The 23,104-nt window shown below is 36.6% G+C and overlaps 1 long non-coding RNA gene across 3 annotated transcripts; it reads right to left on the bottom strand.

Annotated features, from left to right (window-relative positions):
• Nucleotides 1-12,818: 12,818 nt before the first annotated feature.
• Nucleotides 12,819-22,931, bottom strand: LOC143260004 (uncharacterized). Of its 3 annotated transcripts, none has more exons than XR_013034075.1 (5): nt 22,138-22,931; nt 19,204-19,950; nt 18,761-19,128; nt 18,494-18,630; nt 12,819-14,767 (listed from the first exon to the last, which is right to left on the bottom strand). It is a non-coding gene; the product is annotated as an uncharacterized LOC143260004 (long non-coding RNA). The 3 variants fall into 3 exon arrangements; XR_013034076.1 differs by having other exon boundaries at nt 19,204-22,215; nt 22,282-22,931; XR_013034074.1 differs by having other exon boundaries at nt 19,204-22,931.
• Nucleotides 22,932-23,104: the final 173 nt, after the last annotated feature.

The raw sequence follows: 23,104 nt of genomic DNA, 5'->3' as shown, positions 1-23,104 counted from the left end.
GAATAACTAACATGAAGGAATGAAATCAGTCACCCCTTGCTCTATTTCATCGTTGAAGGTTATGAGATGTTAGCTGCCTCTTTCTATATTATTTCTAATTATTCTGAATAAAGATTTCCAACATGAGTGTATGTATTCGTTGTGTGAAATTAGTAAAGAAGAGCTCATATCGGCACCTGATAGTTTGCACTGAATCAACACGTTGACTGTTGCGTTGGTCATGTACGATGTTCCATAATTATGTTAACACCCAGAAATAAGTGATTCCTGAGATCATTTGAAGTAACTTTTTCCTTAGCGAAAATGCAATCCACGGCTTTGTTTACGAGTTATTAACGAAAAACGGTGACCAATGAGAAGCGAGCTCACCTAGCGCTAGGGGGTCAAGCCAATCAGTGGAACTGAGCTGCGACCGCTCGTTGGCTTGACCGCCTCGCGCCAGCTGAGTTCGCTTCTCATTGGTCACCGTTTTTCGTAAACGTATTAGTCGATGACAGGAGGTACAATGAACATTTTAACATTTGACTGGACGCCAAAGACCAAATCAAAGAACGTGTCAATTTAAATTCCTACCTCCTACGAGCACGACTATATTCAGTGCCACAGTAAAAACGTGCTTGACAACAGTACTTTGGAAATCTCTCTCGTGGCCTATAAAGCAGACACAAAGAAAATGTTTCGCACAATTCTACCGTCTCACATCATCGCTGTTGTCTTCTTCAAACCACGCAACGGTTTCGCGACGCAGTCATTACTCTCAATCTTTTCGCCGTGAAAAATTTTGAAATGGCGTCGCGCCTCCGCCGACGGCCGATCATAATCAACAGTGTAAATAAACACGATTCCCCGGCAGGAATCCAGCGGTCCGCGTAAAAGCGACGATTAACAGGAACAAAGATACGTGCAGCGTGTAACGAGGAGTCCGGGACACCGGAAGCTATCAGCGAATCCGATAACGGTCTACCCTCGCAGGCCGGCTCTCGCAGATGGATAGGGAAGAAAAAGGAGGAGCCAGCGGACAGATAAACGTCGTCTTACATACACGGCCCGATACATACGTATTGTCAGGTGGGATATATATCTCTAGCTGCCTCGGCATCGGGGTCTTGCATCGTATCTCGGGCTATCTGCAGCTCGCGACGACAACGAGGAAGACGACAACGACGAGGACGACGACGTCCCGGCTTCTTTCACAGGGGCGTGCGTTCGTTCGACGACGCGACGAGAGAAAAACCGAGGACAACGGTCGACGACGGCGGAGCCAGAGAAGAGGCAGAACTAGGAACGATAGGCTACGAGGGAGGACATGGCAGCACGCGGAGGTAGCGGCGGCGAGATTGCCTTAACACACAACACAATCCGGCGGCTTCGTCTGCTTCGATGGATTTTAAAAGATCCCCGAGATTATTACTTTTTCCTTTTCTTTCATTTTCATTCTTCTATTATTATTTCAGAGGAGCAAGGAACGGATGGTTGCGCGCGGGCGCAACCGCCCTTCTCTCATCCCCCCTCCCCCTCGCCGCCATCCCCCTTTTCATCCCGTCCCACAACCCCCGCCGCGTCCCGCAACGTGTGTTTATACCTACACACGGTTACCGTCGCGACTGTACCCGGGTCTGCGGGTTTTCGATGTGTGCCCGAGGCTCGCGTGTGTACGTGTCGGTCGCGTCCCAGGTTGAGCTAGGCTTGGTTTGGGTTGGGTTGGATGCGTGGAAACCATGGACGACTTTGGGTAGGCTCGTTGGTTTCCCGCCGCGACTATCGGCGCGTATTGAAGCTCATCGTCACGGAAGTAACGTCGGGACAACGGCAGCGGCCTGAACGGCAGCGAGGACAGGGTGAGCGGCAGAGAAAGAGGGACGCGGATGCCAATAGGGACAGAGAGAGAGAGAGAGAGAGAGAGAGAGAGAGAGAGAAAGAGAGATAGAGAAAGAGAGACAGAGAGAGAGACGGGGAGCGAATGGGACAGAGGGAATCGAGGAAGACGGAACGATACAGGACAGGGATAAAAACGGCGCGGTGGTAAGAGATGAACAGTGAATAAGGAAAGAGGAAGCGGAGGCTAGGGTGGCACCAGATGCTGCCGCTCTACGCCAACGAGGAACCCCACTCGTGCCTTTACTTCCATTTCGTGTCGATGCTCCTCGGCTTTTTCTGCCATCCCGTCAGGAAAAAGGGATGCACGGGATGCAGGTGAAGGACTGCGGCTGATAATAGTCCACGGAGTCGCGACCAGCTCGAGATTCATGGGATGAACACGATCAGCTGTGAAATACTTCTAGGCCTCCACCGAGGGGAGTGCTCTGATCTGTCCTCGAGATGACTGAATAGAAGAACGCCGCGGCCGGTTGCACGCAACGTAACCGACTCTTTATTATTCTATCACGGTGATCATGTATCGCTACCATCGTTTCTTTACATTGCGGATTTTTGTACCAGTATTCGGACGTTGGATTCAAACTTATGAATATTCGAAATTTTAGGAAACTGAATATGGGTTAAATGTTCAGAATGTGGAGACCCATTTTAACCCGTTACTGTAACGTTCCTAGCACAGTTACATTGATTTCCTTGGCTTTGGTAATTTTCTCCAAAAAGATAAATAATTTGTTCACTTAATGTCTAAAACTGACCGCTTTTTAATAAAATTATATCATTTAAAATTTTACGTATTTTCTCACATTTCACAGTATCTTATACACGAATCGAACAGTTTCCAACATATGAACTTGATTGTTATATCGAGATTTACAATTGTATTCGTGGCCAACTGTCGATAACAAGAAAATACAGCTAAATTTTAATTGCAATCGCACCTTCTGGCTTCGTAGGTTAAATAAACATATTCTAGCTCAATTCAACGAAACAGGAATTAAATAAAGACGTGTTTTTTCTCTTAATAATTTTAATAAAGCAAAGAGCGTTTTATTACAAAATTTTCTAAAATAACAAATATTAATAAAATTATAGCCGTGATCTTAAACTTTTTAATTGTGTTTACACTTTGGTATTTTAGCTAGTCATTTTTATTGTATATCCATAAAATCCGCGGTCCAATAATTACGCTCGTTTAATAAAAACCTACCACGAACAAACTTTATTGTTCGACTGAATGCAGGTTTTTTAAGACATGCAGGTAGTTATCCATCACGGTAGGAGAAGCAATCGCAATCAGCAGACACAGACAGGCATAGGAATTTTCCAATTTTCCCGGGGGCGATCCCACCAGGCCGCATCACTTCCTTTAATCCTGACTCGTTGGGCGTGAAAGGCGAAGGAAACGGCATCCTTTCGGCGAGCGTAAGAGGGCACCGATTCCACCGAATCCGCCGTGATCCCACACGAGCTACGATCGTCCCGGCACAATATGCGTGCTGACCGGCACAAATGCGAAAGCCGAGCGCTATTATTAACTCCGGCCGGATTTCTTACAATGCCGGATTTAGTTAGGGTTGTCCCATTACGTACAGCTGATCACACACGTGCGGCAGGTAAAGTACAGGTGTGGGTATCGGGAAGTTAAATCCGGCGGCGAGCCGTGAACGGGACGTGTTCGCTCGCTAACATCCGACCCCGAGGAAACAGTGATCACCGTTGCGTCACAAACACGTGCACACTCGACGTAAATGATGACACGCTAACGATTGCTTACAGACTTGCTGGCCGAGGGCGGGGGGCTGCCAGACAAAAGAAGTTCGTTCGGTAGCTGAGCTTTTTTGACATCATCGAGCAATTTTTACGCTCGGTGTCCGAGATACAGTGACATTCAATCACGCTCTCCGTCGCGAATACAGTAGCTAAGGGGAATTTTCTTACACTCCACGACGAAAGGATAGCACGCTTTAAGATTAACGTGATTTTTCTTTCGTTATCGTTACAACCACGGTTTTGTTTTTATACAAACTTGCAAACGAACATACACAAATGAAATGGAATTGAACTTCGCCGGTCTAAACAATTTTATTTGGAAAAAAGAATTTTTATGGAACATTTACTATAGAACAGTACAATTTTCCTTTGTAAATAGTTAATAACAATGCTAAAAAAACAGTACCTCTGATGTTGTTGTTGTTTTTAAAGAAACGATGTAAATGCTAAAATATTATAAACAATAAAAGTTCGTTTCGAATCATTTATATGAATCAAATGAAACGAACTCTATGAAATGTGAAATGAACTTTCCGAACAACCCAATAAATTGTTTTCAAACAAACTATGTATTGATTGCCCGGAAAGTTCGTTACACGTTTCATAGAGTTCGTTTCATTAAATTCGTGTAAAAGATTTGTAACGAACTTTCCGAACAACCTAATACATAGACACTAAATATCGTCCATTTAATAATAATTTCTCAGAATATTACAATGTATAGTTTTACAATACTTTTGATTTTCTATATAGAAAATTTTGAGATGCATTATAGTTATGTATTAAAGCGCATTTCGTAATCGAAAGAATTCATATTTCGCAAATATTTTTGAGTTAGACAAATCAACTCTGAAAAATTGATCTCTTGGTCATCGCAGTGCTTTTTTGCAAAAAGCTTTCAAGCTTCAAGTTATTTTCAAGCCACACGTACCGGAAATTATGAAGGTTATATAGTTTGATAAATATGTAAGGATTATCTATCTTCCCAGCAGTTGTTTTCTTCCACCTTATCTACCAATGACAAAAAAGTATCATTTAAACTTTAAACCAAAAGTGTGTGTGTGTGTGTGTGTGCGTGCGTGCGTGCGTGTGTGTGTGTGTGTGGGTTACACTCAGCAACTAGGAAGTGTATTAAAGAGGCAGGAGAATGATTTCGGTTTTCCAAATTAACCGCTTTGCTCTCATGGACGTGTTATGTCTCGCGACACCGATAATGTACGCATAAGATCACAGACGAGATATTTCGCGACATAATACCGCTTGTGCGGTGCCGCGGAAGTGTTATCCCGCAACGCAATACCGCCCGTGCGGTGCCGCAGACGAGTAAATACGCGCTTCGGTTTTTGTTCCGTTTGTGGCCACTTAGCTTGGTTCAATGTTGTGTCAATGGAACCAAACTTTTTCGAATTAAAGCGTGTTTGCTCGTCTGTGACACCGCATAAACGGTATTGTGTCGCGGGATAACACGTCCGTTGCACCGTACAAGCGGTACCATGTCGCGAGATATCTTGCCTGCGACCTTATAAAATCAGTATCGGCGTCGCGACATAACACGTCAGAGAAAGCAAAATGGTTGATGACCCTCAATAGATAAGAATGTTCTAAAGATACGATAAAATTCCTTAAACCAGTTATAATTTAACCAACGTAAATAAAATTTAAACGGTGTTATTTATTTTAATATTACATTTAATAATATATTTAATTATATTTTTTATAATTTACATTTAATATTACATTTAAATTACATTGGAAAATGGATGTCTGTGATTAACTGTTGCACATTACTGTTTAAGTATATAACGCGTCATATAAAATATATACATAATTTACTAAATACTTGTTGTTGGAAAAGGAGATTTTATTAGTTTCTCTTATCACAAATGCAACACATTGTCTCAAATATTTGGCTAATTTTAAAATGTAAGCAAATAGATTCAGAAACGTCATTATGCATCTCGACAATTAAAGATTGAATATATCTTATGATTATTATGTCTTACACTATATACTAAAAGTGCCCGAGAGAAGCAACTAGTAAAATGTAGTATAAAAATGTCCTACTCGAAATCGTCAAAGGTCGTCGAACCATCTAAGCCGAAGGTTACGTAACTAGATCGAGCAAGCCGGAAATAAGATCACAATGACTCTGGTTGGTTAAGACAGTATTACATTGCCGGGGCACGGTGTAACAAGGATAAGCTGCCAGAAGCTGCAGTCTATATTCTCGCGACCAATCGTTGTGTACATTGATCCCCATTTCGTTTCTCTGTGCTTCATGCTCTGCGGAGCGTTCTGACCATGTTTCAAAGGATTTTTGTCAACGGCACCTCTGCTGAAATCGTACTTTGTACTCGAAGCCCTCGTCCATAATCTCTGTTTCATATTTCCTAGAACTGTTTCTTGCTTCATGCTTATATCTATAACATCGAAAATTCTTTTTTCAAATTTCTTTATTTAAATCTTTCATTCCTGACTAAATTGAGAAACTATAGTAGAAGAAATATTTACTATCTATTTTATTTAGTTATTTGTCTATTAACGTTTTAAACTGGATGGTTTATTTAGCAAATACTTATCAAGTATTAATATTAAATATTAAATATTAATTATTATTAGTTTCGAAATTCTTACAGAATATTGTTTAAGGAAATTATAAATTATTCATGGTAATCATTCTATTTGTATGACTTTTAATTATATTCTTATTATGTGAATGCTATTTAGGTTATACTAAATAGAAATCGTGCAAAGATCACGGTAGATCAAATGCTCCATAAATAAACGATAATCGAACAATGTGAGAAAAAGATTAATAGAAAAAAAATTGGATTTTTTAATGAAGAAAGTCGAGCCAATCCATCAGTTACTCTTATGCTTTTTTATTAAATGCTCCTGTGTTACAATGTGTCACAAAACTATTCAATAAACAGGTTAAACGAATATATAAATGTAAATTACAGAATGTATTCTGTAAGAAATCGTCAAATCTATACGCGGTTGAATCTATTTTCTTCGAAAATAAAGAAAATTTCTTAATATGCAGGATGGACCACCTGAAATTACCATTTTGACTTTTTTATGACAGTTAAATGAAATATTTTCATATTGCTTGTTTTTTTCTGTAGGTCGATGCGTCAAGGACGTATGGAGATCAGTATTGAAAACTACCCGATCCAGCTTATTCCTTATAAAAAGTACTAAGCCATTTATAGCAAAAAAACTTTCGTTATGGACATATTTTAATTTGAATATTGAATTCGAATAACGATTTTTTTTGCTACGACTAAGAATAATGTCAGAAGTGTACGATTAGACTGCGGACTTTACACAAATATAAATTATTATGAAGTTTATTCTCGTTCTTAAGAGTTTAGAAAATCTATAATCTCATCAAGTTTATTCAGAAAATCCTATAACCTTATCAAGTTCGAAACCTAGATGCAATTGAAATATAAAACAAACCTAAATAGTTGTCTGCTTTTTTGTACGAAAGAAAATGTAAGTGGTGATTTTTTACATCTACTTGGATGACCTGTCCAGTAAATGAACATTTGAGCCGTTTATATTGAAAGTGGTCTAAATTAATTTTCAAAAAACATTGAGCTTGCTAATTTAATATTTACATTTCTACGTTATATATAATTTCATTTCAGCAAAGCCTCTAATACGCAGTTACTCTTAGAAACGCAAAGACATTATACAATAAATTCTTCCTAATTGATGCTCAGATTGTGCAGAAATTGATTGTGGCTCGTATTTATTGTGACCTCCAAATTGCCTTTGGAGGCTCTTATGGCCTCTGAATTGCCTTCGAATAATGGCATGTGGCCTCCGAATTGCATTCCAATAGCGACATATTGCCTTCGAATAGTAGCAAAAAATTAGAAATAAAAACGTTAAGTCATCGTTTTTATTCTAACGTTACTATGTATTCATACTAATGTATACCTGCATGCTGGCCGCTGCCGTTTTTTACCGACTGCCCCGAATTTCTATAAAAATGAGCCGCGAGACTCAAAGAATCGAGCTTTGCGTGACTTAGTATTCTCAGATCTGCCTGTTTCGATTCCGACCTTCGAACATTTCTGGGAGAAATTACTGTACTTCGATTTACAGTAATCTCTCCCTAATTCGCGGTCAGATTACGCACAAAAATTAACAATTTGGGATGAGAAGATACGATTTTTCGCGCCTTGCGTCTCGTTTTTATAGTTGTTGCCAATCGATAACTATAAAAACTCGTATCTCCTCTTCCCAAATTGTCCATTTTTGTGCGCAATCTGACCGCGAATTAGGGAGAAATTACTATATTTTGTAGTATCGTTATTATATTCGGGACAGAAGTGTTTGGGACTTGTGTTTATGAAATCGCCATGCGATGGTCGCAAACTTTCATTGTTCAGCAGCTTTAGGAAAAAAAAAGAATCATCCAGATGGAAACATTATAATGTAGTTATCTTTTAAGTGTTCTTACTTGAAGTTTTTGTTGGTATGATTTTTATTACGCGGTATGACTTTTATCTCGTTTTGCAAAGTGAAACTGGAGAATGTTGATTTATTAGGCAGATCAAGGAAAGCCACCTCCATCACACGTTCCTGATGCAAGCGTTTGGAGTTTTGCCCTCTTTCAACGATCAAGTGTATCAAGTTATATGCAACGGCCAAGTTCTCGAGCCTCGTCCAAAGAAGGCGGAGGAATCTTTGCGCAAGAAACATATCCAAATGCCTGGTTTGAGTAATGGTGCTTGACATGACATAGGTTAGCAGGGAGCAATACCTCGGCAGCACTTTCGTCGGTACCGACCTGGGGGACACGATTATTGCCTCTGCATGTTCCCCAACTACTTCCACCCCCGTAAGGTTCCTCTGGCCACGAGATTTCCCTTCGACCGTCCCGTTCTTCCCTTCTCTTCCTCCTTGTGATCGTAGTATCCCAGCTTCGGCCGAGCTTACCCAACTTAGTCGACGGCGACCCGCGCTACCGCCATTGCCAACCAAGTTTATGGCCCAGACCGACGCCCATAAACTGTACAAATGGTAAATCTACCGTAAGATCATCCCAGCCGAAAATGATGTATCGTAGGTTTCGCGGGACGTACACACGAGAATCGGCAAACCTACCGCTTGACCGACCCTTCCTTCCCCTCGCCCTGGTCGCCACCTCCCCCTCAACTTGCCAAGATAGTACCTATGTATATGGCAGAAAAGAATTGACATAGGGACGTGAAAGAAATGATGCTGTGTCAGGTTAGTGTGCTGGCTGCCGGTTGCTACAACTGGGATTGCTGCCAGTCTTAATCCGCTTGTGGAGGAAAAGATTCATCAACTTACGGGGAACGTTGCACAGTGATTTGGAGAGCGTCTTTTCGTAGCCAAAATTGAAAAGACGAATATACCGTAATCTTTCAACACAATATAATTAACCAATACTATTAATATGTATAATATAACATACATATATGTTATTATGTTTTTAGTATGTAGAACTATAATTAGAACTAGAACTAAAACTAAAACTGGAATTAGAGCTAGAATTAGAACTAGAACTGAAACTAGAATTAAGACTGGAATTATATAACTATAACATATTTATAATAAAATAATAAGTACAAATATAATTATATAACTAAGTTCAATATACACATTTTACATTTTACACTATACACGTAATATACAAAAAATCGAATAAGTTCGTCCGCTATAATACAGTTCATTTCAAATATTCGACTAACGACTAAAGCGATCTATTGTTCTAATCGGTATCTAATGTTCATGAAAAGTAATGCTATGTTGCAGTGTATAATATATTACGTGGTGAAAATATATGAATTGGCGTATTATTCATGATTCCGGCGTGTTGCCTACCCAAGCGTCGAAATACTATTGGCATCTATTTGTTAAAATGATTGTATACGCGAAGGTGCTAAAGGTTGTACTGAAAATTAATATATGATCGTCCTAGCAACTGTATAAGATTTCTTATAAACAATGTCCAATGTTTATGACTCTTTATAGCTTACTTGGAACCCCTTTTTAAGTTTGAATTTTACGCTATTTGTATATATGGATTAAAGAATACTTAATACTAGATTAAACACTTTAAGTACATCAGCTAATATATACAAAACCACCTCTAAAATCTGTTTTCTAATGTTCTATAATCGGTGCGTAAAAAGTTCAATTCTATTTTGAATTTAACAATTTATAATATATAATTTATAACCTATAATTTATACTATATAATTTATAACATATAGTTTATATAATATATAATTCACATAATATATAATTATAAATATATAATATAAATATATAAATATATAATATTTATAACATAATTTTTTAGATTTGTGCGTGTGATGCATATTCTCTGTGTGCACCATACAGTGAAGACGTGTTATTTTCATTTATATTCAAATGTAACATTGTAAATCTACATCATTTATAATTTTTTTATTCTTTAATTTCGTTTATTTTTTAATAAAAAATTTAATATGTCTTATTCGTTAAATATGAAGTTAATTATGCCTGAAAATGAACCGAAGGCACAGCAATTAGTTACCCCACAGTAATCGGCTCCACTATCCTAACAGCAAACACGTGTTTCCAACAAATCTTGCACGTCGACGTTCCCTAGCATAATCGAATGGTTGTTGCTACCGGAATTTAATAACATCCGAAAAGCGACCAGGTCGATCGTTATCGTGCGAGTAAACAATGCACCGAAATTGCGATTATCGGAATGTGCTCATTTCCTAGGAGTAGGAACGCAGCCGTGTAACGACGCGTGCGAATTCGATCCGTCGCGAGCTTAATACGAATCAAATCATCGCCGATTCATCGTGGAACGCGGCAAATCCTTTTTGCGCGGCGTCATTCATTGAGCACATTCCGATTCGAGGATTTCCGTGATACGAACGGATGTGCCTGTGCCGTGCAGAGCCGCGGTCAATGCTGGACACCGTTACGTCGAATTCTCCTGCCTTTGTTACGTCGGAGAATTGAAAATGGACGCCGATTGATCCTTTCTCCTATTTAATTGTTGTCTTTACGATAAATTAATACCGTAAACTATAATTTTCGTGAAATATTTCGCCGATGAACATACCCGCGCGCGTGCGCGCGCGCGTATAAGAATTCGTGATACTACATATTCTTTAACACTAAACCCACGGACATTTTGTATGACATTGTTGTGTGTGTGTGTCCATAAAAACTCGTGATACTACTTATTTTTTAACACTAAACCTATTTTGTTTCTATCCATTTCTACTGAAAGTGGTCAAATAACCGCTTTTTAAATAAACGTTATATTCTTTTTAAAAGATAATTTAGCATAGGCAATAAAATGTGAAATAACTTCCATGTAATAATTAATTTGCATTTTAAACATTCTTTAGAAAAAAGGCTTTAAAAATTGAAAAAATTATATTTTGCTTCAGTAATTTAGATATTGTTATATAAATGAAAATAAAATTTATTACACGTAGTATTTTTACAGATGTTGAGCCGATCCAGTGAACATTTCCCGCAAACAGATTTTTGACATGTACAACAGCATCTTTGGTTTTATGTTGTTTACAATATTCAATTTGATATGTTCTTCGTTTTTCAGAAATTGTAGTGGAATCCGTTGATGTTTCCTCCATGTTTTTGTTTCTTGTTCTTAAGAATCTTGATATTCGGAAATATTCAACAGTTTTTAGTTTTTGTTCACTTTCATTACCCTAAAATTTTACTTGCAACTATAAATTTTATACACATAATTGGAAGTTTATGCACTATTATTATTTCAGATTGAATTTTTAGCGTTGCAAATATGAAACAAACTGTGCATAAGCATGTGGTCTTTGCTTAAAACACAATCGGATGACATTTTCCTTCGAAAAACTAACAGTAATCATAAGTTTGTGATTTTAGTGTAGATATCGTCGTAAAAGTTTCTACATTTTTCGTATTTCATTTTGTAATTAACGATAGAGAACATAAAGATTAATAAAAAAAAAACGAAAGAAGAACAGAGATACAAATTGAAAAATTAAGTAGCTATATATTATTAAAAAAGACTTGCAGTAAGTTAAGGAAAAGTGAAAATGAATTTAGAAAATTTTGTTCAAAATTTAAAAAGCGGTTATTTGACCGGTCTGATAGATTTAGAGTTAAATCAATTTTTTAATCGTTTGTCGATATCACTTCGATTAAAATTCGACGAAGCGATTGAAATATTTTTAAGATGTCAGAGGGACTAGTTTACCATAAAATATCTAAACAGTCGTTTCAAAAAATTCTAAATAGTTGGAGTGACGAAGTATAAATGAAAAAGACACGTTTTTCAGCTTTTTTGTATCAGACTGTAACGAAAATCTCGGTAACGTTGACGTTGTTAGAAGGTACAAATAATTAAAGATAACAAAAATCGCAGTTTTACAGACTTTCGTTCAATAATTGTAAGAAATAAGAAGATTTTTACATCTTCCAAAGCCTGTGACTTGACTGTGCATCGATCAATTTCGGTGAGCATTTACATACGTTACCGAGACCTACAAAACGCATTATTAAAGCTTGTTCTTCCAGGCTCAGATAAATAACTTAAAAAATTCAGTTTTTAAAATTTTGTATCACTTCAACATCCATTTTATTACATCTCATCCATTGTCTAATAAAATAGTCCCTCTAATATCTCAACAAATTTAGATCGCTTGGCCAAATTATGAAGAAGTTACTTCGATTTAAAAAGCATCTAAATACTTTCGCGGTTCGCCGTAGGAGGCAAGGCTGCTTTATGATTTACGCCAGGAGTGACGAACTTCTTCTCGAGCAAGAGCCGTACAAGGCTTTGCGACGTTTCGTTTCTGTGATCTTTGCGACGAATAAATAGATAGTTTATTTTAGGTAGTGCAATTATATGACCGCGATTTATATACTTTAATTAATCACTATTTCTTCGTTGCAAGCAGATAAAGAAATCAATAAAGATTTTTATGGTTGCGGATTTTTATGCAAAATAAAAATTGTCTGCAAAATTCGCCACCCTTGATTTACGCTATTATATTGAACGATATAAATCGTAAAGTTTCTGTAAAATTGCTCTGTTGATTATCACGATGCATGAAAATGTCAGAGATACACAGTGTTGCTTCGATGAATCAATTATTGTACAACTAATAAAAAGACAAATACCATACAACATTTATTGATCTTCTAGTTTACTCTACTATCCTATGATTCCACATGTAAAATTATGAAATAAATGAACATTGCTTTCCCGGTGTCATTGTTTCCAAAGTCATTTAAGAGACTATATAAGACAATATAATATACAGTTACTCACAAAATTGAGCGTACACCTTTTCAAACGTAATAACTTTTTCAAAACTGGTCTAATTGACTAGAATTTGTTTTAGATAATATCAGGACTGAACTACTAGACGATGACCAAAATGTTTAATTTTAATTTTTTTAATTTCGTAATTATTTTTTTATCTGAGCTTATAACAGAAATGAAAAAAATGCCTCGCAGATCTCAGTAGCTTATACATATGTGTGCTGAAAATTTGATCGAAATCGGTTAACCCAAAGTTGAGCTACAGGCGTTGAAAGATTTAAAAAACTGCAGATTTCTTCTAGTATCGGGAAAAATAACCTCAAGAAAAAGATGTACTTTGTCTGAATAGTAGCTACTATGTGGAAAAAATTCTTTTTTCAGGCATTTTTACGTATCGTCGGAAACAATGTTTGACGTTTAAATCTTAGGTGACTCACATAACCCTGTATATTTTACTAGATATAATAGATATTTATTTATAACGACGGTTAATTAGAATATTTCACGTTTCAAAGAAATTGTGACCGATCATGCGAAAAATCGGTGTCCATAATACCCGCTCTAACCTCCTAACATTTTGCGCACTTATTTTTCTAACACTCATTAGATCAGTCCTCCTTAGATCCTCCTGATATTTCTGGCTGCTCCTTATCCTATTTGTCCACCCCGTTTCTTTGCCCATCATTCCCGCCCATTTCTTCTTTGCATGTCAAATTTAATAGCATCACAGTCCGCGTTGTGTTTCACCCGCTCTTCCACCCAATCATCCATTCTCAGTGTCCTAAATCTCTTTTGCGTCAATGTTCGCAAATTACTCCCTCATCCTTTCCTTTTAACCCACTTTCGTCCTTCCCTCGTCCTCCTCTTTGACAGTTCCCATCCTAAACTCTTTTTTCCCGTAGTCTCTCTCTCCTCTTTCATTCGCATGGCCTCCCAATTTCTCTTGGTTTCTCCTCTCGCGTTCCGTTTGTCTGTTTCCTCTCTCTGTTCCACCCTACGTCTTTCGTCTCGTACCGGCTACTGTTCTCTCTCTCTCTCTCACTCTCTCTATTTCTCTCTCCCTCACTCTCTCTATTTCTCTCTCGCGCGCTCTCACTATTTCTTTCTCTCTCACTCTCTCTATTTCCCTCTCTCTCACTCTCTCTATTTCTCTCTCAATATTTTTCTCCCTTTATTTCTCTCTTTCTATCTATTTCTCTCTCTCTCTCTTTCTCTCTCTCTTTTTCTCTCTCTCTCTCTCTCTATTTCTCTTTATATATTTCACTCTCCCCTTCTTTCTATCTATCTCTCTCTCTCTCTCTCTCTCTCTCTCTCTCTCTCTCTCTCTCTCTGTCTATGTGGATCAGAAGCCGAATGGAAATTAAATGCGCAGTCGACCGTTACGCCGATTGATTTGTATTCTTCGATCTGCCGCCACGGCGAGGAAATGTGCTAAACTGCGGGATTTATGTTCTCTCCTAATTGCGTCGGTCCCCACCCTCTTCTCGTGACCGAACTACCCCTCGCCAGCGCTGCTTCATCGCCTTCCAACCTCTGTGTGTGCCTTCTGTTCTTCCGCCTGTAGCCTTTACCACATTGCTCTCGTGTTTCATGGGAATCTCGATCGAAAGGAACCAACAGGCAAATGCACACCAGGCCACGAAAAATCGCGCAGCTCGACATTGCTGAGTTAAAGGTTGAAGGTTCGCACTAATTACCGAGCGATGCCCGAACGGCGATCGTCGAAGTCTTTGATCGCGAAACAAGCAGCAATTTCGAGATCAGTCCTTTTCTTCCGGGGAGTATTTTGGTCTGTGAAAAAGTCGATCCTGATTACTATATTTTCTTCAATTACTTATATACATATATTTAAAAATGCGTCTGTAAGAGAATTTATTTAAATTCCAGAGATTATAATTTGTTACTTAAATATCAAGTTTCTAGCAGCTAATGGAAATATTCACATGTTTTTAATTGTCTTGAAAATTGTGTTCAATAAAATTGATAAATACAATTATAAATGATCTTAAGCATGCACAGTTATATTTTTGTCATAATCGTTCGCCATTTAAGTATCAGTACAGTAGAACCTAGATTACCCGAGAGTTAAGCAGAGTGACATAAATATTCAGGTAATCGAACAGTTAGTTGAAGTGACAAATGTCATCTTTATTGTTTTGTATATGATTCGTCTTTGATTGAATATTTCTACATGTAAGAAATATTTAAATAAGAGATGATTCTGATATTGGAGGATCGGATAATCGAGGTTCCACCGTATACATATTTGGATAGAGCTGGTAGTAGGGAATATTTAAACGCGTTTTACTTGAAATCTTATTTTCTGATATGGCTGATACGATTACTTAAAATTTATAAAATTGCCTCAAAAGTTGTTTTTGTAACATGCGCGCTTAATGTTGGAAACATAAGCATATATAAGTGATTATCTTTGCGTTAACGTTTTATTATTTCTTAACTAGTTTGACAACTAAACGAATTTTTTTGATAACCTAATGATTGTTTGATATACTTGTCATTTGATAATAAGTCTTCAATAAATTTTCCGTTTGTCTAAATTTTAATATAACAAATTGATAAAAAGCTTAAATATAAAAACCCACATGTCAAAGTATTGGCCATTTCATAAATCATAAGATATTTTCTTTATTTTCCGTCAGTCGGAAAATTATTTCAATGTTTGGCTTAAATTAGCAAACTCGGTGAAATCTTTTCAGTAGGTATGTCATATATTCGAAATAATAGTAATTGTGTCTCAGTCTTAATTTGTTTAAATAAAACTTTTGAAAAGGCTTAAAGAAAACACTTAATACATGAATTTGTTTATAAAACAGCAAAGAAAATTAATCTGATATTTTGTATATTTTTATTACACTTTGGTAATGGAACAACCACAAATTCATTTATTAAAATTTTGTTTACGTTGCATACACTCCAAACATTATTGATTTCACAGTCCTTTGTGAAGTCGTCAAAACATGATCTCGGCAGCTAATCTTGTCGATAAGCTGTGAAGAAATTGTTTCGAGAGAAACACTGTTTAAAGTTTTGTCTATACAAATAACTTTTACGAACTCCTACACGAAATTTTGGAGATATAGTTACTGTGTTTATTGAATGAGAGACAAACAAATTGATTTTTCAAAGTTGGTAAACCAGCTATTTTCCATAACATGGTTGTTTCTAAAATAGTATGTTTGCTACTTGTACTGTGAGATAAAAGCATTAGAAACTTAATTTCTCTCGAAATAAATATTTAACGAATGACAAACATTATTTTTACACAAGAAGGACAATTTTACCGAGAATGTGGCATACTCAGGAAGTTGTTCACCCGAGGTGCGTTGGGGTCGGGCGAGTCAAACTCCGCGAAACTAACTTCTTAAGGGGGTGGTTGTTACCCCGTCAGTCTTGCTATAAAGATCGACGAATTAATTTTCCGCGCGACGAATAAATTACAAGATCGAAGTCGTATCGGTCGGCCACGACGAAATGGTTCGTAGGGATACGCATCGGCGAGCAGGTGACAGCGCATGGTGAGATTCGCGATTGAAACCTCGATCGACGCTGGCGAGCGTTTAATTATTAGATTGACAGATTGATTCGATTATCGTATGCTCGATGATTTTCTCCCCTGTCATGCGATAATCGTTCATGTAATGTAGTAACAGGGAAAAAATCAGGGTGAAGCACATAAATCAACCCCCGAAGAAATATTATACGCTCTCTCCGCTATTAATAATATAGTACATATGATAACGCGTCGATGTGTGGCTGTACGTTGAATGAAAATGATTATCATAGATTCCTCGAACCCTTGTGTCATACACCCTCTTGTCTATATGCAACAACAATACACGACTCTTCCCCGTTCGCTCTACTTACTAACGTTTAACGAATTTATATAATCAGATTTACATAAGTTACATTTAGAGATGTGTGACCACAATAATTTGGCGATAGACGTGATACATAAAGATTTTAGAATAAAAGATAATTGGTCTAAAGATTTGGTATATGTAAATAAATGAAACCGTTTCTTTGATTCTTTTGTTTTAAATGACCGAAATGTATTTATTCTACAAAAGTTTATAACATGTTGCTATTCTACAAAGCAATAGTTACTATTCTGCATTGTAGTGCAATCTGACGAGATATTCTGAAACTGCTTTCGAAAAGATTCTACTACATGTGAATTGACCATATCTATGGTAACGTAGAGAGTTATTGTTGGCAGTTCTTCTGCACCTATCAAGTTCCAACATGGTTGTAACACAGACGAGGTATACTTCGTCTGTGATAATATATTGGGCGTCCGATCTACTTCTAGACCTCGTTTGTGATAAAAATATATTGCATGAGTGATCTGTTCTACACTTCGTCCGTGCTCGTAGTAGAAATGAAATATGTAGAATAACCGCTTCTTGCTAACATGCCTACATTATGGACCTAAGAATTTTAGATCCATGGCTCTGACCAATGATGTCCAAACTAAATGGAGGGAAGACACGGTGTTTTCATTACAGGTTCTAAAATAACCTTAATATAACCCTGCACACGCATAGTTGTGCGTGGTTAAATTGCATGCTTACAATGATCGTGAAATATGTTGTCAAGAACGTCATATTGAAGAACTTTTTCCTATGCATGTACCGGTCACACAGTCTTAGTTTTCGAGATAACCGCAACAAACTTTGTGGGTTTGCCAATATAGATCACGCGTCAGAACGAGAACAGGGCGCCACTGGCTTTCGTCGCACACAGGGTGTTCCACAATTATATTAACACCTGGAAAAGAGTGATTTCTGAGGTCATTTGAAGTAACTTTTTCCTTATCGAAAATGCAATCCGCGGCCTTGTTTACGAGTTATTAACGGAAAACACTGACCAATGAGAGGCGAGATATATTCTGGCGCAACGGGCCGAGCCTACGAGTGGACGAAGCCCAGTTCCGCTGATTGGCTCGGCCGTCTAGCGCTCGCCACTCATTGGTCAGTGTTTTTCGTTAATAACTTTTAAACAAAGCTGCGGATTGCATTTTCGCTAAGGAAAAAGTTACTTCAAATGATCTCAGGAATCATCCCCTTCTGGGCGTTGACATAATTATGGGACCCTGTATAATTTCTGTCTAATCTACCCTGTCTTAAAGTAGACACTTCCAGCTTTTATATAAGCTAAATTGCATAAAAATAGCTCTACGGGAACGTATCTTAAAATCCATCTGAACTTTTCCTTCTAACTCTTGTAAAGATTTCACCACGTCAGAGGTTGATTATCTTCAATTTTTCGAAATGATCTCGTCATTCTATTGCAACCTAATCTACCCTGTTTGAAAATAGATACTTCCAGCTATCATTTAAACTACGTTGTGTAAAAATAGCCACACGAGAACATATTTCAAAATTCATCTGAACTATCGCTTTGAATTCGTGTAAGTTTCCTTGCTTTTTCCTAGGAGTCAGAGGTTCGCAAACGGACCTCGCGAAAGTTAGCAAAAGATCATTGAGTTCGACTTACCGTTGCTCGATCCTTGGGTATTCTGGAAACTCTCTCCGGAATTGCGATTCTCCCTCGCTCAATTCATGGCACCTTCACTTCGTGAGTCCCCTTCCGGCGGCACAGCACTTTGGGTTGTCATAATATATTGCCAATTTCTATATTTTATGAGAAGATAAAAATATTTATAGTCTATTTGTCTATTTACTGTTCCAAAAAAACTATTTTTTCTCAGCCCTGCAGTGAAGCAAGCGATTTAAATGCGAATAATGATGTATGATTGTATACCTCTACTTCGTAAATGAGGTTTTGATTTTTTTTTATATCCATCGTTTCAAGTAGCATCAACCACTGAGTGGGTTATTAGCGACTCAAAGTCAGGTTTACAGTTGATTGCATAATTTGGTTGCTTCAAATAATGTAGCAAGATTTGGATTGTCCTATTGTTTTTCAGTATATCATCTAAAGGAGCTCTTATGTTGTTTTGTCTTCTTCCCCTGATGTGTTTCCCGCAGTGTAAGATGATGTGTTCAACCGTTACAGGGAATTATAAAATAATGTTTTGTTATAATTATAGATATGATATCTGATGTGTAATCTCTTCTGAATTTTCAGCTATAAACTTCGCCTCGGTGATTCGATAAGCTGGAATGACTCTAATTTAACTATTATAGATAGTATCTGTTGGGTTGCTGCAAATGTAATTTCGGTTTTCCAAATAGATAACTTACAAAAAAACCTAAATTATTTTTCCAACAACTCAATATCACAGACTTAGGATTCGTACAAGCAATGCATGCAATGCTCTTTTTGTAATGCTAGCACTGTAAACCTTATAAATTTATTTATGTTGTAAATACCCATCTGCAAAACAAAATGAATAAAACTATTTCTATATATGTACCATCACTAATTATGTAATTAGTAGAAACAATTTCTCAATTGTCCATAAAAATAATTACACTTTATATCGTATTTCTCTAGCACATGTTTCATAAATACTATTTTCACCATTAAAATGTTCGCATCATATGAGCTTACTGTCTCCAAATAATATATTCAGCATTTATAGTAAAAATGAAATATACAGGATATTTGCTTCTTGTTAACGTGCCTTTTTTTCGTGAACTATCGATAACGCTGAGCACGACATGATATGGTAAGGCGGCTTAAGAGAAGAGTACAGAGTATACAGTCGGAATCCAAGCCACAGACGAGGTATAGGAGTAGACTGGACATCCAATGTGTTATCATAGACGAGGTATAGGAGTAGACTACACATCCAATGTATTATCATATACAAGGTATAGGAGCAGACTGGACATCCAATGTGTTATCATAGACGAGGTGTAGGAGTAAACTGGACATCTCCAATGCATTATTTTGTCACCCTGAGTTGACTAATTGGATGTATACCTATTCAGTGTTGAGAAATTCGCGCTCCATTTTCTCAAAAGACGAGATTTCCTGCAACGGAGCTGTGGGTTGACATGGAAAATTTAAAATTGAATCAAATTATTCGCCGGATTATGGCATCGATCGATATCCTAAGTCGCTGGATTGAGAAGGTCATAGCACATCCATCAACATCATGTGCTTGTGGTGCATCAACTAAGAACTTCCTCAGGTCTACTGTCGCTGGAATTCGTCTGGTCTAAATGATGCTAAACGGGCATACTACTTGCGCATTCGGCAGTTTAAAAACTGCTGCGTATTCGTCCTCTCAAACCGAACTAACGTATGGTATATGTATATGATCGTGAGACCTTTGAGTTGACGAATAAAGCTCTTTGGTATGGCTCTTCAAAATAAACTTGAATGATTGGTATGAATTTTTGGTTTTGGTGTTGTCATCGAAATGTTATCATTTGGCATTGTTACTGAAAATTGACTGAATGTTGGTAATTTAATTTTAGTCCTTTAATATCATTCTGTATTATTTATTTATAAATCACTTATATCAAAATATAAGATTTAAATAAGATCACTTATATCAATTGCATTTTATATAATTTTAAACATTTTTGTCGTTTTATGTATTTTATCAAGTACTGAACGTGATATATAAACGTTGAAAATGTGTTTTTATGATGTCATGTTCTTCATAAGCTTTTTAAACATTTTTATAAAAATTGTTTAACTTTGACAAAAATAAATGTTTTAGCATGTAGATACTACAGTCAAAATTTCAGGTAAAAGCTGTGCGAATTTAATATTTTTGAAAAATGAGGTTATTTCTACAGTCAATTATCAGTTTTTGTAAATCTAAATGTAAATCTTAAATAAAATTAAACATGGTAATATATTATATTATAATATATTAGATGTCTTGCAATTTATTCTTTTCTCCCTATATATAAAATCATGAGTGTGTACTCTCCTCTCGTTTAACTCTCTTGCGCCAAAAATTGCGCCAACATGAACTTTATTTCATCATGCACTATTCAGTATTGTGTTGATAGCATTGCAGATGACTGAATATTAAGAATAACAATTAAGCACGCATAGATATACAAGAAAATCAGTTAATATTCAACTAGAAAAAGAAACAGAATTGTACTCTTTTTGTAACATATCGTTTTCTAGAATCTAATTGCGCAGGCGGATTCATTAGTGAATGTATACAACTTTATCATTTGAACTATATATTTCTGACTCCAATAGTTTTCGAGATAGTTAATCAACTGCTTTAGATACTACTTTAGATACTACCGACCAAAAAAGACGTATTAAAAATAGTACCTCATGTGTGATGTGAAAATCTATTGATGCGAGGGTCGTCCTAATGTGCCCTGAATAGTTAATACAATACGCGCTTGAAGTGCGAGTCCGCTACCATTCATACTATTATGCGTACGCATTTGATACTATAAATATATTGTAAACCACCGCGTCGAGAAACAATCTCGTGTTTTCATATAGATGAAAAAATCATAGTTGCCACAAGAGAGAGAGAGAGAGAGAGAGAGAGAGAGAGAGAGTGCTCGTATACCATAATAAAATTTCAATTCAATTTCGATTCAATTCAATTTTATTAATATTTACATAATGTTTTCGGAATGTGTTTACACATAATAAAGAATATTTCTTAATCTCCAAAACTGTATAGAAGTAAATAAACACGAACCTTTTTTTTTTATAAATATCGGGTCAGTTTTCGTACAGTTGCGGGATAAGTTGCAGGATAAGTTGCGTAAATGCTCTATTATCGAAACAAATGACAAACCGAAACATCTGAATACTGAATATTAACGATAGAATGCCTTAGTAGTTTGTTAGCAACGAGTGCAATAAGTTCGATTATAAAATTAATTCGCAAATATGAATCGCAATCAAAAACGAAGAGAAACGATTATTGAAGAACAGGGAAAGGATTATTAATTTATTTAAGAAACAAAAATCGTTAATGCAAATTGCAAGCATGGATAGTAGATCACATTTCACAATACAATACATTGTAAGAAAATATAAAGAAGGAGGATGTTCACTTCCCCCAAAAAAGGTATTCAAATACTAATAAAATTGAATTAAACAAATTTCGTTCTGATGTAGGAACACTTTTACGGGCAACTGTATGTTCACAAGATATCATTCTCGGATTTGTGTCGGCTCTCGTATGGGCCACATTTGGCCTAAAGTTTTTATAAGACAAAAATGAAACCAACCTTTTGTATTGCGCTCTTTCGTAATTCACTAGTTTTTGTAGTTCACAAACCAACTAATTTTGAGCGATCTCAGTATTCCTGAAAGTCGGACAAGAAACCCCATAAGCATTGTTGTAACGCCAAGTCGAAGAACGTTTTTCATACTTCAACTGTTTGTCATCTTACACCATTGGTCACTAGTAATCGACTGTGCTGAATGAAATGCTTCGCTTGAAAAGCTTCACTTCTGACTGAAATGTAACTGTAGGAATACACAGTAAGGGAATCATTGTGCACGTTAGTCAGTGTTAAATTATTAATACTTTCCTTCGGTAGTACAGCCACAATCGGTCGTCGATAATTTCGATTGCAATTTTTGTAAAGAATGTCATTCCAGAGACATATCTTGAATAACACATACCAAGTCATTAACCTGTCCCAATGAATGACAGGTAGAGAAGCGACTTTCCTGAAAAAGTTTCTTCTCTACTTGTGGCTGTCTCGAGCCATTTTTGTGTGTTCAAAAATGTTGATTTTCATTTAATGAATTATTGGTGGATACATTTCTTCTGAATGTTGTTCACCCACAAACTAAATTATGACAATACTTATAAAATGAGATAAATTTCTATTTCTTTTTTCGTTGAAATTGTTCAATCAATTAAGTTCTCTATGAGTAGATCCATTTAATCTTAAATCACTACTTCAAAGTTACATATTTGTGAAAAAATCCGATTAATGCGAAAAGAAAATTTTGCGAATATTTCACTTGAAGAAAGAAGATAGACAGAGCAAGTATGAATAGCATGTTACAATACACGTATTTCGAGAATTTAATGTCCGATATTTTCTGGCATTTCTTTAAGTTCACTAATCAAACCGATCGATTCCAGACGGTTCTATATAACTCGAACAAATTACTGCCAATTTCTGAGACCGACAGGTAATTGAAATAAAAGTAGAATGTCATGAATAAAATATGGTGACG

The sequence above is a fragment of the Megalopta genalis genome, chromosome 9 (assembly GCF_051020955.1).
Source record: "Megalopta genalis isolate 19385.01 chromosome 9, iyMegGena1_principal, whole genome shotgun sequence".
Lineage (NCBI taxonomy): Eukaryota > Metazoa > Arthropoda > Insecta > Hymenoptera > Halictidae > Megalopta > Megalopta genalis.
The sequence above is the reverse complement of the archived record's forward strand: the minus strand, read 5'-3'. Positions and strand labels throughout refer to the sequence as shown.